This window comes from Podarcis vaucheri (genome assembly GCF_965113315.1).
Source record: "Podarcis vaucheri genome assembly, chromosome: 2".
NCBI lineage: Eukaryota > Metazoa > Chordata > Lepidosauria > Squamata > Lacertidae > Podarcis > Podarcis vaucheri.
This window is the reverse complement of record NC_138760.1, coordinates 2,734,027-2,753,125: the sequence shown is the minus strand read 5'-3', so window position 1 is coordinate 2,753,125 and position 19,099 is coordinate 2,734,027. Positions and strand designations below refer to the sequence as shown.

The window sequence follows — 19,099 nt, the reverse complement described above, 5'->3', positions numbered from 1 at the left end:
TGCATACGAGCAGACTGACAATGGTCCTGCTTAGCAGCCTGCCGTCCCTCCTCTCTGCGCCTCGAAACTGGTGCAGTAGAAGCCTTTTTATGGTGTGCCCCAGGTTCAGTGCCCAGACTGACAGCTCTCCTTGCAAAGAGACATCCCAAAGAAGACCTGTTTAGGATGGACCTCAGTAGGGGACAAGGGTGGCATTCATAAACAGACAGCTCCTGGAGCACAGCATATCCTTCTGGACATCTATGGCCCTCCAGATGTTGCTGAAATACATCTCCCTTCAACCCTGACAATTGGCCATGCTGGTAGGGGCTGGCAGAATTTGTGAGTCCAACAACATCATGAGGGCAACAGGTTCTGCATCCCTGGTTTGTGCTCTTTCATGATATTGCCAGTGCCAACCTTACTGCAAGTGTAGGGGGAGGGTGGGCAAAAGGAGCATAAGACAGTTCCCTTTCCTCCAACCGGTAAATTAAGTGACTTTCCATATCCCAATGGGAGGTGTGTCTGATGTCCAAGTGAGAAGCAGTGCTTCCCACATTTTAAAATCAATCTTCTGAGAACACCTTGAACCCACCCAAACCCCAGAGCAGAGGAAGTCAAGATGGTGCCACCCAGATACCACTGACAACAGCTTCACTTATCCCTGACCACTGATCATACTAGTGGGGGCTTATGGGAATTGTAGCACATGTTATAGAGGGCACTGGGTTGGCATTTCCTGCCTTAGAGCTACAACTGGTTAGGAGGCCTCTAGCTGGCACTTGTTTCATAGACAGATCCCCACCTCCCAGGTTCCCTGGAGAGATAAATCAGCCATTAAGCCAATTTGTAGGATAGAGGAAGTCAACATAGATACAGACTGAGAAACATGCCACTCAAAGACTGAGCTGCATAACGCCATACGCAAAAGTGACTTCTTCACCTGGTCTTCGAAAGTGGAGCACAGCCCAGAGTCAAACAGAGATCAAGCTGGTGGCAGCTGAAAGATCAGATCCACCTTTCCTTCCCCTCCACACCTATAGTAACATTGCAGAAAGTTTAATGTGTTCCCTGCTGTCTGCAGAAGGCACCCATGTGGTGCACGAAAGGCAACTGCTGGGGAAAATGGCAGCCAACACACTGGTCGCTGACCGAATAACTGCAGCTTTCTCATTGCATGAGCTTCTGAGGTCACTGGGAGGTGCAAATTACAGTCCATGCTGCAGACATGTGCATTTTGGTGGTACACAGCCTCTCTAAATTCAGTCTCAGCCATTTGATGCTGCCAAATCCATCTTAACGGCAGCTATCCTACCTTTCCCAGGATATTTTCCCATCACTTTCCTTAGTGTAGAAAGCCCAATCTTTGGGAAAAGTAGGTTCCTTGCACAAGGCCTCTGAATCAACTATAATTGTACAAGCTGAACCTAAGTTATAGGATTGCAGCCATGTAGTGTGTGTGGTGCACTTTAAAGCCTTTCTCCATAACTGTATGACCGCTCAGTATCACCATCATTAATGCTAGCTTGCATCACAAACAGCAAGAGAAGAAGGAAGCTTGAGCAAGGGGATTTTCCTGACCCCTCCAGCCCCTCATAAAGCCTCTGCAGAAGATCAGGGGGCCGTTCTGAACAGTGAGGTGTAGGGACCATGAGGATGTGGGGGGTGGAAGAGGAAGAATGTAACACACACACCACCAAAAGAGGCAGAGGCACCTTGCTTTAGATTTGCTTCACTTCTGCTACTTAAGATCTGGGTCAGTTTTTTCAAGGAAAACAGTCACTATTTTCTGCAAGAGAAGAAGGATGAATTACAGGCAAAATATGCACTAACAATCAAGGACTCCTGAAGACAGATCATCATCCTTTGCACTCACACACACATTGACACACACATTGATGCACAGGCACACAAGACACACACTCACTAGTGTTCTCTGAAGTGCGCACATGTTCTCTGAGCATGCTTGAGTGAGAATGACACCCTCCTCCAATTTGTCACTTTCCATGTCCACACGCAGACGACTAAGAGGACAGATGAGAGACTGCATAATCAGAAGGCTCTATTTCCCTCCCTTAGGGCTGTCAACTTATTTATTGATAAGCCAATTACTGGTAAGTTGAAATAAAATTTACATATCACCAAAAACAAGAGCAACAACCCACACCAGTGCCTATTTAAGGCCTAACTGAGATACCGTAGGAAGTGTAAGGTAATTTATACGGCAAATGCCATTCCTCATGATTAGGAAAGATGGCAGCCAGGTGGGCGGGGTATAAATAATAAAATTATTATTACTGTTATTATAGCTCCAGAGATTTAGGAAGGATGCCCCATCTGGGTCCAGAGATTTAGAATTCAGGGCAAACACTCTGGGGCAAGAGCAGGAGTAGGAAACTGCGCGGCTGAGAGCCAGATGTGACCCATGGCATCACTCCTTCTTCTTTTAAATCAAGATTCTATCCCTCCTGGTTATGAAAATATGCTCAAAAGTGTGTGGGCAATATCAGCTAACATCCCAGGGGAGCAGCTGAACTAAATTTCAGTGGCTGAACAACTCCTGGAGGATGCAGACCACTAGGATCCCTTCCAATCAGGATTCAGGCCTTATCATGGGACTGAAAAAGCCTTGGTTGCACTGGTCCATGATCTCCGGTGGGCTAGGGATAGAGGGGAAAGCTGTTTCCTGGTTCTGCTGCATCTCTCAGTGGCCTTTGACACCATTGACCATGGGTAGGCAAACTAAGGCCTGGGGGCCGGATCCGGCCCAATCGCCTTCTAAATCCGGCCCACAGACGGACCAGGAATCAGCATGTTTTTACATGAGTAGAATGCGTGCTTTTATTTAAAATGCATCTCGGGGTTATTTGTGGGGCATAGGAATTCATTCATTTTCCCCCCCTTCAAAATATAGTCCGGCCCCCCACAAGGTCTGAGGGACAGTGAACCGGCCCCCAGCTTAAAAGTTCGCTGACCCTTGCCATTGACCATGACCTCCTTCTGGATTGTCTAGAGGAGCTGGGGGCAATGCTAAGCAGTGGTTCCTCTCCTTCCTCCTGGGCCGTGTTCAGAGAGTGGTGGTGGGGGATGGGTGTTCAGACCCCTGGACTCTCACTTGTGGGGTGCCTCAGGGTTCTGTCCTCTCCCCCATGCTTTTTAACATCTTTATGAAGCCGCTGGGAGAGATCGTCAGGGTGTTTGGGCTGGGTGTTCATCAGTATGCAGATGACCTCTCTTTTTAAATCAGAACCAGTGAAGGCAGTGATTGTCCTGTGTGAGTGTCTGGAAATGGTTGGAGAATGGATGGCAGCTAACAGATTAAGGTTGAATCCTGACAAGACAGAAGTACTGTTTTGGGGGGACAGGAGGCAGGCGGGTGTGGAGGACTCCCTGGGATAGCTGTGCCCCTGAAGGACCAGGTACACAGCCTGGGAGTCATTCTGGACTCACAGCTGTCCATGGAGGCACAGGTCAAATATGTGTCCAGGGCAGCTGTCTACCAGTTCCATCTGATATGCAGGCTGAGAACCTACCTACCTGCAGACTGTCTCGCCAGAGTGGTGCATGCTCTGGTTATCTCCCACTTGGACTACTGCAATGTGCTCTACTTAGGGCTACCTTTGAAGGTGACTCAGAAACTACAACAAATCCAGAATTCCATCTGAGACTCAGAAAACACCGTGACAGGAAATGAGGCTGCCATCGGGGGTAGAATCATAGAATCATAGAGTTGGAAGAGACCACAAGGGCCATCGAGTCCGACCCCCTGCCAAGCAGGAAACACCATCAGAGCACTCCTGACATATGGTTGTCAAGCCTCTGCTTAAAGACCTCCAAAGTAGGAGACTCCACCACACTCCTTGGCAGCAAATTCCACTGTCGAACAGCTCTTACTGTCAGGAAGTTCTTCCTAATGTTTAGGTGGAATCTTCTTTCTTGTAGTTTGGATCCATTGCTCCGTGTCTGCTTCTCTGGAGCAGCAGAAAACAACCTTTCTCCCTCCTCTATATGACATCCTTTTATATATTTGAACATGGCTATCATATCACCCTTTAACCTCCTCTTCTCCAGGCTAAACATGCCCAGCTCCCTTAGCCGTTCCTCATAAGGCATCGTTTCCAGGCCTTTGACCATTTTGGTTGCCCTCCTCTGGACACGTCCCAGTTTGTCAGTGTCCTTCTTGAATTGTGGTGCCCAGAACTGGACACAGTACTCCAGGTGAGGTCTGACCAGAGCAGAATACAGTGGCACTATTACTTCCCTTCATCTAGATGCTATACTCCTATTGATGCAGCCCAGAATTGCATTGGCTTTTTTAGCTGCCGCGTCACACTGTTGGCTCATGTCAAGTTTGTGGTCAACCAAGACTCCTAGATCCTTTTCACATGTACTGCTCTCAAGCCAGGTGTCACCCATCTTGTATTTGTGCCTCTCATTTTTTTTTGCCCAAGTGCAATACTTTACATTTCTCCCTGTTAAAGTTCATCTTGTTTGTTTTGGCCCAGTTCTCTAATCTGTCAAGGTCGTTTTGAAGTGTGATCCTGTCCTCTGGGGTGTTAGCCACCCCTCCCAGTTTGGTGTCATCTGCAAATTTGATCAGGATGCCCTTGAGTCCATCATCCAAGTCGTTGATAAAGATGTTGAATAAGACCAGGCCCAAGACAGAACCCTGTGGCACCCCACTAGTCACTCTTCTCCAGGATGAAGAGGAACCATTGATGAGCACCCTTTGGGTTCGGTCAGTCAGCCAGTTACAAATCCACTGAGTGGTAGCATAGTCAAGATGCTACCAGCTTTTTTACAAGAATATCATGGGGCACCTTGTCAAATGCCTTGCTGAAATCAAGGTAGGCTACATCCACTGCGTTCCCTTCATCTACCAGGCTTGTAATTCTGTCAAAAAACAAGACCAGGTTAGTCTGACATGACTTATTTTTCACAAATCCATGCTGACTATTGGTGATCACAGCATTCCTTTCTAGGTGCTCACAGACTGTTTGCTTAATGATCTGCTCCAGAATCTTCCCTGGTATTGATGTCAGACTAACTGGGCGGTAATTATTTGGGTCCTCTCTTTTCCCCTTTTTGAAAATAGGGACAACATTTGCCCTCCTCCAGTCTGCTGGGACTTCGCCTGTTCTCCAGGAATTCTCAAAGATGACTGCCAGTGGTTCTGAGATCACATCTGCCAGTTCTTTTAATACTCTTGGATGCAGTTCATCTGGCCCTGGAGACTTGAATACATCTAAACTAGCCAAGTATTCTTGTACTATCTCCTTAGTTATTCTGGGCTGTGTTTCCTCTGCTGAATCATTTGTTCCAAATTCTTCAGGTCGGGCATTGTTTTCTTTATCGGAGAAGACTGAGGCAAAGAAGGAGTTCAGCCCTTTCTGTGTCCCCTGTTTGCATTTCACCATCTTCTCCTCTGAGTGACCCCACTGTTTCTTTGTTCTTCCTTTTGCTACGAACATACCCATAAAAGCCTTTTTTGTTGCTTTTAACCTCTCTAGCAAGCTTTTCTGACTTTGTGTCTACACGTGCTGGCTATTTGTTTAAATTCCTCTTTGGTGGTTTCCCCCCTTTTCCATTTTTTGTACACATCCTTTTTAAATCTTAACTCAGTTAAAAGTTCTTTAGATAGCCACCCTGGCTTCTTTAGGCACCTTCCATGTTTCTGTCCCATTGGTATTGCCTGAAGTTGTGCTTTTACTATCTCCCTCTTAACAAACTCCCAGCCATCATGAACTCCCTTTCCTTTTAGTATTACTGTCCATGGGATCTCACACAGCACTTCCCTAAGTTTTATAAAGTCGGCTTTCTTAAACTCAAGAAATTGAGTCCTAGTATGCTTGGCTGCTCCTTTCCACTGTATAGTAAACTTCAGAAGAGCATGATCACTCGCGCCTAATGATCCTTCCACTTCTACCCCACTAACCAGGTCATCAACATTGGTTAGGACCAGATCTAAAATGGCTGTTCCTCTTGTTGCTTCTCCCACTTTCTGGACAATGAAGTTGTCTGCAAGGCCAGTGAGGAATCTGTTTGACCTTATGCTCTTGGCTGAGTTTGACATCCAACAAATATCCGGGTAATTGAAGTCCCCCATTACTACTATCTCCCTTCCTTTTGCATGCTTGGCCATCTGTTCCAGGAAGGCATCATCTATGTCCTCCGTTTGGCTTGGGGATCTATAGCAAACTCCCACAATGAGGTCTCTGTTATTCTTCTCTCCCTTAATTTTGACCCAAATGCTCTCACTTTGGCTTTGAGGTTCTAAATTTTGGATCTCTTCACAGGTATACACATCCCTGACATATAACGCCACTCCTCCTCCTTTCTTGTCTGGTCTGTTTCTCTGAAATAGATTGTATCCCTTCATTATTACATTCCAATCGTGGGACTTATCCCACCAGGTTTCAGTGATGCCTATTATGTCATATTTAATTTGCTGTACCAAGAGCTCAAGCTCATCTTGTTTATTTCCCATGCTTTGCGCATTAGTGTACAGACATTGAAGTCCATTAATCATTCCCACATGTCTCTTATTTAAGGATTTTTTCCTCCCACCACTAGGTCTGCGTGCTGTTTGCTCCATTTGGTCTATGACATTTGGATGATCATCTTCATCAATTGATAGACTCCTACCTTCAGGAGCACTGTCTCCCTCCCCCATATTAGTCAGTTTAAAGCCCTCCTGATGAGGTTTCTGAGATATTTGGCAAAAACATTCCTCCCAACCATTGTGAGGTGCAGCCCATCACTTGCCAGAAGTCCATCTTCAAGAAACTGCAGTTCGTGATCTAAGAATCCAAACCGTTCCTGTTTACACCATTTGCGAAGCCAGCTGTTCACTTCCACTATTTTTCCTTCTCTCCCTGGGCCACGTCGTTCAACTGGGAGGACAGATGAGATGACAATTTGTGCATTTAATTGCTTCAATTTCCTGCCCAGAGCCTCGTAGTCTCTTTTGATCTTCTGGAGGCTATTGCTTGCAGTGTCATTGGTTCCCACATGAACCAAGAGGAAAGGGTATTTGTCAGTGGGTTTTATGATTCCTTGCAGTTGTTCAGTTACATCTTGGATCTTAGCCCCGGGGAGACAGCACACCTCCCGAGACATCTTGTCAGGCCCACAGATCACTGCTTCTGTTCCCCTCAGTAGGGAATCCCCTATCACCACTACACGCCTCCTCTTAGGTTTGGTCGGGGTTCTTTCATGAGCTGTCCGTTCCAAGGTCGCTTGCACATTTCCTGAGGACTGACTTTGCTGCTCGTCTTCATATACCTGATCGACTGTAATGAGGGAGAGATCCTCAAATGGAGTCTGTTCTTCGTCTTCCATGCTAGGGGAGAGGACTTCAAAGCGATTGTGAATTTCTAAACAATCAGAGCTAACCCTGGGCCTCCTACCTCTTTGAGTCATGTTTCTCCATATATCTGGCACCTGTGTTGGTGAACTAGCCTCCTTCTTAGGGGTGTCCCCTGTCTCCTCCTTGGTGGAGACGGTGTTTTCTGTTGCTTCCAAGAAGAGCTCCAGCTCTCTAATTCTTTGGAGCGTAGCTACACATTCCTCCAGTTGCTGGACTTTGTCTTCTAAGAGGGCAATCAACATACAATTGCTGCAGGTAAAGCTGCCTGCAACCTTTGGCAAGATGGCAAACATTGCGCAGGAACCGCAGGCGACTGCAGCTGTTCCCTCACCCTCCATCTTGAAAATGTGTCCTGTGAAACGTGTCCTGTAGGAACGGAACTGACGATTATCGTGCTAGAGAAGAAACTAACAATTTAATTTTTTTAAGTTTCTTCTCCCATTAGATTCATAAAATGTTTAGGGGTATGAGTACCCCTGCACCCCCCCCCAGAAGAAAGCACTGAATATAACAACAACAACAACCTCTCCATTGACTTATAAAAACGCCAGTATATATTATGCAAAATATGCATATTAGTTTTCACAAATGTTAATCTGACAGCAGTTGCACGCTAGCTATTCAAAGTGGCTATTGTCTGTTGTACTTGTTTTACAAGATTGTAAACCTGGGGGGGGGACCCTATAGAACTTTAAAAGGAGCCTTCAGACCATCTTGTGTGGCAGGATTGCTTCTCAAGCTATCCAACGTGCTAGACTGGCAATTTCTGCCCCTCATGTTCCACATCTGGTCCCTAAGCATCCCACCCAACCTGGACTGTGGTGGAGTCATTGGGAAGCAGCAGCTGATGACTCACAGACTAGAACCAGTCCACAAATCACCACTTACAGCAGCACCGTTGTATAGTACAGTAAGTAACGTATTTGCATACAAAATGTAATGCATTTTTTAAAAAGAAAATAATGGAAACATAAATGGGGCAAAGCAGAACATATGTGAAAAGAACATGGGCGGGAAATTTTCTGGGATTATGCATGATTTGTGGGGTGGGGGCAGATGCACTCTGGAGTGAATGTCAGAAGGGAAAGTGGGGTCCAAGAGAGGTCTGTGTGCCCCCACCAGGCAAGCTGCAACCTTTATGCCTGAATATATTTGTTTTCTTTTTTTAAGAGCACACACATAAAAGGACCACACAGATCTAGCCAATTCTTTGTAGCAGGATGCAGCACACAGGCATAACCCAGGCACCCAGGGAGCTGAGTCTTCCCAGCCCTCTCCTTAGCTGGCACCGGGCCACGCTCCACACAATCTCGGAGAGAGTTAAGTACGCCAAAGGGCTTAACGTCTATGCTGCGCTTTGTGTGCCTGGGCGCTTGTGGAGAGCTGCGTGCAGTTTAAGTGCTGCTAAGCATTAAATGATTAATTAATTATACTCTCTATTTCTCTCTCACTCTCTAAAGTGCTTTGGAGATGAAGTGTGCTATGTTAGAGCTATTAATAAGGCTCCTGCATTCACAGAAGCTGGGAAAGCGGGGTAAGGCACACAGACAATCCAGTCCCGAGATTGTAAATAAATGCAGGCCTCCCCAGAATGTCTAGACTTATGGCAAGCAATAAGCCCATGTATCTTGTTAGGTGTCAGTATTTTACCTTTAAAAAAGAGATTTTTATTTTTTATTTTTTTAAGTTTGAGTGTGGAGCTGCGTTGCATTGATGGGAGAGAGCATTACAGATGAGAGCAAACCTTGAGCCTTACCTCCCCCACCTGCACTGGTCAGTGGAAGGTTATTTTATAGAACTGTAGAGTTGGAAGGGACCATGAGGATCATCTAGTCCCAACCCCCTGCAAGGCAGGAATATGCAGCTGTCCCACGCACCTGCAACCTTGGCATTACCAGCATCATGCTCTGCCCAACTGAGCTATCCAGGCACATTTGATTGGTTTTGATCAAATATGGTTTTTCTCAGCCCAGTCCCTTTGGTTCAAAGCAGATCAGGCCTTTGGAGGTCCCACTTAAACCAGGTAGCAAATGCCTGAAGGGTAAGTAATCTGAAAGTGGGGGGCTGCAGGGATGAATTCACTACCTCCACCCCTGTTGTTGTTGTTCTGGGTCACCCTCCAGGAGTTCAAGGGTAACTATATGAAGCAAGGGGTCTGCTCCTCCTCATGTGGTTTAGAGGATCCTGATTTTCCAGGGTTCTGAAATGTGTGCAGAGTTCCATGCTGGGGAGGGCAATCAGAACAGCACTGGGGGGAATCTGATCCCCACTCCCCTCATCACGTGCCTCCTTAACTCAGGCAGTGGATGCCTGAAGAGAGCCAGTAGCTCAGCTAATGCGCTGGCTCGGGGGGGGGGGGGCGGGCTCCAATGAGACGCAGAAGTGGGGCCAGGTCTCTAGCTCCACCCCATGAGTCTCCCAAGAGTTTTGCATGCCAAGCACCAAGGTCTTAAAAAAGGCACCCTTCCTGATTTCATGGAGCCCAGATGTGGGAGCAGCTGCCTGCCCAAACCCTTCTCTCTTCAGACCTCCATGCTCAACACGGTAAGGGCAAAGCTGGGCAGCAACGGGGCCACAATGTCACAGCCTGGCATACATTATAGCCCCACCCCTGCTTCTACACAGAAGAGCTAGTGTGGTGCTATTGTTAGGTTGTTGGATTAGACCTGGGAGACCAGGGTTTGAGTCGCCACTCGGCATGAAAGCTCACTGGGTGATCTTGGGCCAGCCACTGCCTCTCAGCCAAACCTTCCTCGCGGGATTCTTATGAGGATAAAATTTGTGTGTGTGTGTGTGTGGGGGGGAGAATATTGCACACTCCTTTGAGGCTCCTTTGAGGCTCTCTCAGCATCAATGCCTCACCTAGAACAATTGCCCAGGGGTGGCTGACCCACAGCTCCGTGCTGGTGTGCCAAGGTTTTAATTCTTATTGCACATACAGAAATTCCCTTCAGTCAATAACTCTTTCCATCCATTCCCGTCATGGGATGATAAGTCATGTGGAGGGTGGGAGGGAACAGGGCCATGCCCACTGGCATTCTGGGACCTGTAGTTTCTTAAGGGTGCCAAGAGTGGATAGGAGACTCCTGTTCCCTTCACAGAGCTACAATCTTCAGAGTGGTTTAACCATTAATCGCTCTTCCCCGGGAACTTCGTAGCTCTATGAAGGGAATAGGGGTCTCCTAACAACTCTTGGCACCCTTAAAGAAACTACACTTCCCAGAATGCTTTGGGAGAAGCCATGGCTGTTTGAAATGGTACTGCGTCAAGTGCTCAGTGCAGATGGGGCCTAACTTCCCCTGAATCAGAGCCAACATGAGAATAACTCCTCAAAGCAGCACAGCAAGTGCTGGAACCCAAGGTTCACTTTCAGGTCCCTCAGGGCAGCACTCCCTTGAACCCCACATGAAACAGTCGTGTGCACCAGAACCCTGGGATTATTTTGTTGTGAAACTGTAAAATGGTAATTTCACAATGCAAGGTCACAGGCACCCGGCGTGTGACATCATTCAACACTGTGTACACATTACTAATGATATGGTTGGGATCGGCCCAAAAGTGTAAACATAATGGAGAAAAACCAATATTTATGAATAATTGAGTAACCTCTGAGTTGCAGAATCCAGCAAAGGGCACATGAACAGATAGCAGTGGGTTGTTACCTACAAAACCAAGCTAAGGTGCTAGCCAGGACCTCCAGCCAAGCAGCAGACCAATTGCTACAAACAGAAACAAAACCATAAACAGGCTATATCAGTGGTTTTCAACCAGTCTGCTGTGCCTGGGGTGCCTTGAATGATAGTCGCGGGCGTCGCGGGCAATGCTGGCCTCTGTCCCTCTTCCCTTCCCTCTCTTCCCTGATGCCCTCTTACATCTTTGCCTCTCAAAAGCTTGCACAGCTGTTTCTTGCAGCAGCCCTGGCTATAAGCTCCACAGGCTGATGGTGCCTCTGGGAGGCACTTCTCTTTGGGGCGAGACCAGGGGCAGCTGCCCAGAGGACTCCCAAGGAAAGGGGAGAGGAGAGGAGGCTGAGGGAACACTCCACAAGGAAGGGTGTTTGAGAAAGGGTGAGAATCTGCTAGCTTTGCAGGCAAAGGGTGACATAACTGGGCTCCTGAGCCCCACAGGGGTGCCACAGAGAGAATGTAGATTGTCAAGGGAGCCATGGACTCAAAAAGGTTGAAAACCTCTGGGCTATATACAGTGGTACCTCTGGTTATGTACTTAATTTGTTCCGGAGGTCCGTTCTTAACCTGAAGCACCACTTTAGCTAATGGGGCCTTCCGCTGCCGCCGCACAATTTCTGTTCTCATCCTGAAGCAAAGTTCTTGACCCGAGGTACTATTTCTGGGTTAGCGGAGTCTGTAACCTGAAGCGTATGTAACCCGAGGTACCACTGTATATACACAAACATGAAGGTATCTACTCAAAACTGAAGTTGTCCTGCAAGAACCCAATATTAGACATATCAAGTTCAGACCAATTAACATGGGATTTAAAAACAGGCAACAATAGAGACAATTGCGTTTCCTGTGGATTGTCGTTTTCTCCAATTCAGCAGTAAATAACGGGCTTCCCCAGGGAAAGTGCCAGGGCAGAAAAAATTCTGCTCAGACATGGAGCTTTAAAACATGAACCTGTGCCTGGAAAGTGTGGCACAAAAGGAAGTCTGAATGAACACTCAAATAAAAGACACCTTCAAAACAGAGAACCATCCACCGCAGAATAGGGCACATGATGTCCCTAGCTATTGCCTAGCCTTCTCCATGCCATGATAATTGCCTATGTATCAGCAATTAAGGTGATTATATGCAGTGGAGGGGAAAGCTTCCAATCTTATTATTTCCACACCACCGCTTGTAATCTGACACAGTAGGTGCAGCCTAGAAGCAGTGTTATCTGGTGATGATGAGCCTATTTTCCCCGACTGGGTATCACTAAGGGTAAAGTCCTGCCCCATCTGCCGGATTCATGTTCCTTGTGGGGCATGTCAAATGCTGCTGTGTTCCACATTCCCCACAAGCATCCCTCCACTGCTAGGATTATTTGGGACTTTCACCCTCCCCAGTGCAGGAGATCTTGCCAGTTCAGGAGCCGGGGGTACATGTGTGCACTGTGTTGGGTCATGTGAGTTCCCGGAGGCACCAATGAGATGCCAATGATGTTTCCAGGAGGGACTTACCATGCAGCATTCTGACAACTGCAACATTGGGAGGTCCCAGGCGCCTCTCTCCCCTGCCTCACCTCCTTACTAAAACTAGTTGCTATGGAAACCCACATTTGGAATTCCAAATAGAGGATTCAACTCTTACCTGCTCCCCACCCAAAAGGGAAGATAGTTGTTATTTGTTTTCCAGCAGAGAATATACAGAGAGCAGGGAATCATGAGACATTATTTAGATATTATGACCACTGAGCTTCCCCTTTTTGTTGCTGATTGGATCCCTAAGCCCCCGCAGTAACTAGGTCCCCTACCCAGGAGCCATGAACCACCTCCTGTGATCCCAAGCTCCTCTCCATCTCCTGGCTCTCTTCAAATGAAATGCAGTTTCTGCCCAGTGAATTTTCTCTCTCTCTCTCTCTCTCTCTCTCTCTCTCTCTCTCTCTCTCTCATGCACACAGGAACCAGAAAGACTATAGTCACTGCACGAGCCAGCAGACAGCAACTTCCAGGTCCCCTAAAGTGAGAACATGGCACCCACATTCTCCTGCATCCCTTGCAGATCCCACCAGTCCATGCAGGTTGCTCTCTCAGCATCAATGCCTCACCTAGAACAATTGCCCAGGGGTGGCTGACCCACAGCTCAGTGCTGGTGTGCCAAGGTTTTAATTCTTATTGCACATACAGAAATTCCCTTCAGTCAATAACTCTTTCCATCCATTCCCGTCATGGGATGATAAGTCATGTGGAGGGTGGGAGGGAACAGGGCCATGCCCACTGGCATTCTGGGACCTGTAGTTTCTTAAGGGTGCCAAGAGTGGATAGGAGACTCCTGTTCCCTTCACAGAGCTACAATCTTCAGAGTGGTTTAACCGTTAATCGCTCTTCCCCGGGAACTTCGTAGCTCTATGAAGGGAATAGGGGTCTCCTAACAACTCTTGGCATCCTTAAAGAAACTACACTTCCCAGAATGCTTTGGGGGAAGCCATGGCTGTTTGAAATGGTACTGCGTCAAGTGCTCAGTGCAGATGGGGCCTAACTTCCCCTGAATCAGAGCCAACATGAGAATAACTCCTCAAAGCAGCACGGCAAGTGCTGGATCCCAAGGTTCACTTTCAGGTCCCTCAGGGCAGCACTCCCTTGAACCTGGGCCAGCTGGATCATTTTCTGACAAGAAAATACATTTTGGAACAAGGAGGACAGGAAGGATGTCAGAGGAGGCGGGGCGGAAAGAAGCTTTGCAGCAACAAAATAGGCATCAAGGCTTCATGCAAGGCTAACTCCTGTCAACAGCCAGCCATGTTACACCTCGCTTGACGCCTTGATGAGCGATCAAAGGCAACGGGAAAGGAGGAACAAAATAGGGAACAGACAGGCCCTGAGAAGCAGGCAAGGGGGCTTTGTGAGTGCCCTGTGCTTCTCCAATTCCTCCCAAGTGTGGGAACGTTTATATAATTTAGCAGAGTTTAAACGATCCCCTGCAGGTTGCTAACTCGTTTGAGTCCTATCAATAATTATACCTTCCTGGTTGATAATCCCTTCTGCCCCTCTTAAAGAAAACACACATGAATCAGAATCATATTAACATAAACTACTTTACTATCAGATTCATTCAGGTTTACAGAGTTGTTCCTGAAGGCAGGCTTAGGTTATAAACTATATACTAGATAGTAGTGAGTCAGGAGAAGACTGCATCCGAGCAGCTGCCAGTTAACACTCCTTGCAGCAACCGACCAACTGACAGAACTGCCTGCCACACAGAGGGAGTTAGTCCTCTCGGAATGTTGGACTTGACTGACAGCTTTATATCCCACCCCAAGCAGTGGAGCATTCTTGGGGGTCCTCATCCTGGAGACTGGATGTACCAGCATTGCTGGACTTTGGGAAGCAGCTGTCCCAACCAGTTTGAAGTTCATATCATGATATTGGTTTCATCATTTTTGACCTGGCGAATCATGATGTGTGTGTGTGTGTGTGTGTGTGTGTGTGTGTGTGTTATGCAAAAACCACAATGTAGGAAAATCTGTGAGGCCAGCTAATGCCTCTACATATCTCCATCCTTATTTCAGACATGGTGATATATCAGTATATCATTATGTTTAGCTGGTGATATATCACAATGTTGAAAACCAGGTCTCACCCAGCCCTACTCCTGGGTGTCTACTGACCCTCCACATGTCCTTTTTATTGTGCATTCATGTTGGTATTGGGGCAGTTATACAACATCCCACTTTCAATACTGTTTGGTGCCTGAAAACGTTTAGGGGGAGGCACACTGCTTTGTTTCCAATCTGCATATGTCCTGTCTAAATCCTGTAACTTGTCATATGGCAAATGCCTGCTCTTGTTATTTTGGTCCCACTTTTGTTGTGCTATGGGGCAAAAGTAACTGCTAGACAGCAATCAGGAAAGCATCACAGAACAACTTACAAAGCAGGAAAAGTTCAGAAGGTCCACTACAAATCAGTGCTGGATTTAGGGCAGTGTGGGTGGTTCCCCTGCAGAGGGCGCTGAGCCAAGCGGATGCATAAGAATATTGAGAAGATCCATTAAAAAGGTAACTGTACCAAAAGGATTTATTGTGAAATAAGAAAGAGGTGCATGTGCCAAATTTTGTCCTTGCTCAGGGCACCATATTACCAAAGTCCAGACTTCCGGTTCGGCGCCAGCGCTAATGGCTGCTCCCTCTCCGAGCTCCGGAGAGAGGACGGCTCTGCGAGTTCGGGTCTGACCCGCTACGGCAAGCGGGGGACCCCTAAAATCACAGGAACGGAGCCTGTGAACAAGGAGATTCGGTGGGCACCTGAAGCGCCCCCCTTTACCGCAGAAAGAGCCTTTTTAAAGGCTCCGGAACGACAACGGGGAGCGCGGTGCTGAGAATCGCTACCCAGCCCGCAGGGTGAAGCCGCGTCGCCATTAGTGGAGAGCGCCGATTCCCTTCCTGAATAATTTGGACAAAAAAGACCCGTGAGTAAGATTGAACCTCTATTCGTGCCAAAACTATTTGAAATTAGGCTGAAAACGGGAAAGGCGAAAATTAAGGAAGTCTGCCTTCCCCCGACTGCATGACAATTAAAGCAACGAAAGTTACTGAGCTGCATCCGTATGGGATATTGTTTTTAACTGCTTGAATCCGACATTTGGACTTTGACTATCCCCTCTAGCTTGCAGGGCAGAGGGGAGGAATAAGTGACTTTATAAGCTGCATGACCAACTTAAAGGAAAGGGAACTCTCTGCAGCCTTCAACCTGGCACAAACTGCTATTAGAACAAAGGAAGACTGAACTGACTTTAGACTCTTGTGAAAGTAACAAAGTGGAAGTCTTATTGCTTATTTGATACAAAGTTTTGGGACTTAGTGGACACAATATATCAGGGAAGGCTGGGACTTTATCTAATGGGAAAGTGTTGCAGTATACATATAGAAGCCTCCCGATAAATTTGCTTTTCAAATACTCCTTGCCTTTGTTTGTGGACATTTTGATTTGCTCCCTCTAGAGGGTAAATTAAAAGTTGCTACGCTTTGGGACAGTGGAATTTTCCTTTAGGAGAAGGCTCTCGTGGGAAACGACCTTGGGATATGAGTGGCCCAGCAGACGAGATAAGCACGAGAGCCAAGACAAGGCAATATCAACAACAGCTACAGCAACACAAGAAAAGAGGTTCGATCTCAGGCATAACTCCTACAGTGACAACAGGACAAGAAAAAGGTACAGCAGTCTCCATGGATGCAGTGTCGCAAGCCCTTCTTAAGATAAACCAGTCTCTGGAGAATCTAACAAAGCAGACGGCAGAGAATACCAAGAAACTGACAGAGAATTCACAGAAATTGACAGATTTAACAACAAGACTTGACCTGAATACAGAATCTATAAACAGGCTTACGCAAGAAAATTCTGCCACACGACAAATTGCGGAGGAAGCCAGAACTATTGCTGGAGAGACCCAGGAAAAATTAGAACCGATTGCCAGGAAGGTCTATGACCACGACGCAACTCTGGCATTGTGGGAACTACAAAGAAAAGAAAGGAATTTGAAATTACGATCAATTCCAGAGGACGAAGGAGACAATCTTACGGACTTTTTAACGAAAGAGTTTGCTGATTCCTGGGAAGATCTAGAGGAAGACGAATTTAAAATCACAACAGCATTTAGACTGGGCAGAAGACAGAACAGAAAGGCGCCGAGAGACTGTCTGATTACCTTGAGATCGAAGGAGGAAAGAGACAAAATTCTAAAACTGCACTTTGAAAAGGCCTTACAAATTGGGAACTCACCGATACAGATCTTTAAAGACATTCCTAAACATATTTTGGACTTGAGAGCTTCTTATAAGGATTTGGTCTACCTGTTGAAGAAGAACACCATTCTCTTCAGGTGGGAATTTCCACAGGGACTGTCTTTTGACTATAGAGGGAAGAAGGTGAAAATAAAGACGATACAGGATAAAGACAGGTTCCTGCAAAGAAATCAGGAAGACTTACAGAAAGGAACTGTAGACCCAATTGCTGAGCAAAGGAGTGTAATAGACATCCTGAACCTTTCGTTTGGACAGAACCTTCCACCACCAACAGAGGAGGAACAACAACTGGGAGCTGTTGGAGGAATACCAGAAAAATAACAAGATGGCCCTGCAATTCCTTAGTTGGAATTGTAATGGGATGAACAGCCCTTTGAAGAGACGACAAATATTCCATATTTTGAACAGAGAACAACTGGACTTGATTTGTTTACAGGAAACCCATATAACCAGAGCACACAGGAGACTGCTTATGAATAAAAAATTGGGACAAGAATTTATTTCGTCGGATAAAGTGAAAAAAAGAGGAGTTGTGATTTATGTAAAAGAGAAGTGGGCTCCAAAAATGATGTTTAAAGATGAACAAGGAAGATATTTAGCGGTGGAGATTCAGGTACAAGGAGAAAAATTTTTGATAATTGGGATCTATGCGCCAAATGAAGGTAAAGCAGAATTCTTCAAAAAACTCCATGAAACTTTGACGGATTATTTGGAATACAATATGATAATTATGGGAGATATGAATGGTGTAGTTTCTACAAACATGGACAAGACACAAAGACTGACTCTTACTAAAGAAGGGAGACTCCCGAAGACTTTCTTCGAAATGACTGAAAATATGGACTTAATAGACATTTGGAGAACAAGGAACCCTCTTGAAAGAGAGGGAACCTTTTTCTCCCATGCAAAGATGACCTGGACCAGAATCGACCAAATCTGGGTTACTAGTGGAATGGCTCCGAAGATTAAGAAGGTAGAAATCTGCCCAAAAACCTGTTCCGACCATAACGCCGTGAAGATGGAAATGAAACCTACAACAACTGGTCAGTTTAGATGGAGAATGAATGACACCCTATTTCGAGATAGAGAGATCCACATGAAGGCTCAAAAAAATCTAAAGGACTATTTTGAAATCAATCTAAAGGGCGATGTGGAAAAAAGAGTGATCTGGGACGCAAGTAAGGCTGTGATGCGAGGATTTTTGATTCAACAAAACTCAATAAAGAAGAGAAAACAGAATGAGAAAAAGGAAAAAATTTTGGAAAAGATAAAAGAAGGAGAGAAAAAATTAAGATCAAAACCAAAGTCCCAGGAGATTTTGAGGGAGATTAAGTTGTATCAAACACAATATATGGAATTGATGAACCAAGAGATAGAATGGAAAATAAAGCAAATGAAACAAAAGACATTTGAGTCGGCAGACAAATGTGGTAAACTTCTGGCATGGCAACTTAAGAAAAGACAGAAATTAAATACAGTCACAAGTCTAGAAGTGGATGGAAAAAATATATCTAAACCCAACGAGATAAGAAATTGCTTTGTGAGTTATTTTAAAAAACTTTATTCCCAAGGATTACAAAATGAAGAGGACATAGATAAATTCCTTAATAAATATGGATTACAAAAAATCTCTCATCATAGCAAGGTGGAGCTAAACCAGAGAATAACAGAACAAGAGATAGAGGGTGCCATTCAGGATATGCAATTGGGCAAATCTCCAGGGCCAGACGGACTGACTTCCAGATATTACAAATCTTTAAAGGAATGGCTAATACAACCGTTAAAGGAAGTTTGTAACGAGATCTTAGAGGGAAAAAAGGCACCCGAATCGTGGAAAGAAGCATATATCTCACTCATACCAAAGACAGAGACTGAAAAGACTCAACTGAAGAACTACCGCCCAATTTCGTTATTGAATGTGGATTACAAAATTTTTGCAGACATTTTAGCAAAAAGATTTAAAAGAGTACTGATGGAGAAGATTCACAGAGACCAAGCAGGCTTTCTCCCAAAAAGACACCTCTCAGACAATGTTAGGAACATAATAGACATCTTGGAAAAGTTAGAGGTGAATATAAATACTAAAGCAGTTTTGATATTTGTGGATGCGGAGAAAGCCTTTGACAATATTTCGTGGAGTTTTATGAAAAAGAATCTTCATGGGATGGGGGTAGGACAAGGATTTGAGAATGGTATGGGCGTAATATATTCCGAACAAAAAGCTAAGTTGATTGTAAACAATGTAATAACTGAGGAACTTAAGATAGAAAAAGGAACACGACAGGGGTGC

General features: G+C 45.8%; 1 protein-coding gene across 2 annotated transcripts in view; it reads right to left on the bottom strand.

Moving 5' to 3' along the window:
• Nucleotides 1-19,099, bottom strand: part of PPP1R1A (protein phosphatase 1 regulatory inhibitor subunit 1A) — an 85,862-nt gene that overhangs the window by 30,974 nt on the left and 35,789 nt on the right. The gene's annotated exons all lie outside the window — the stretch shown is intronic.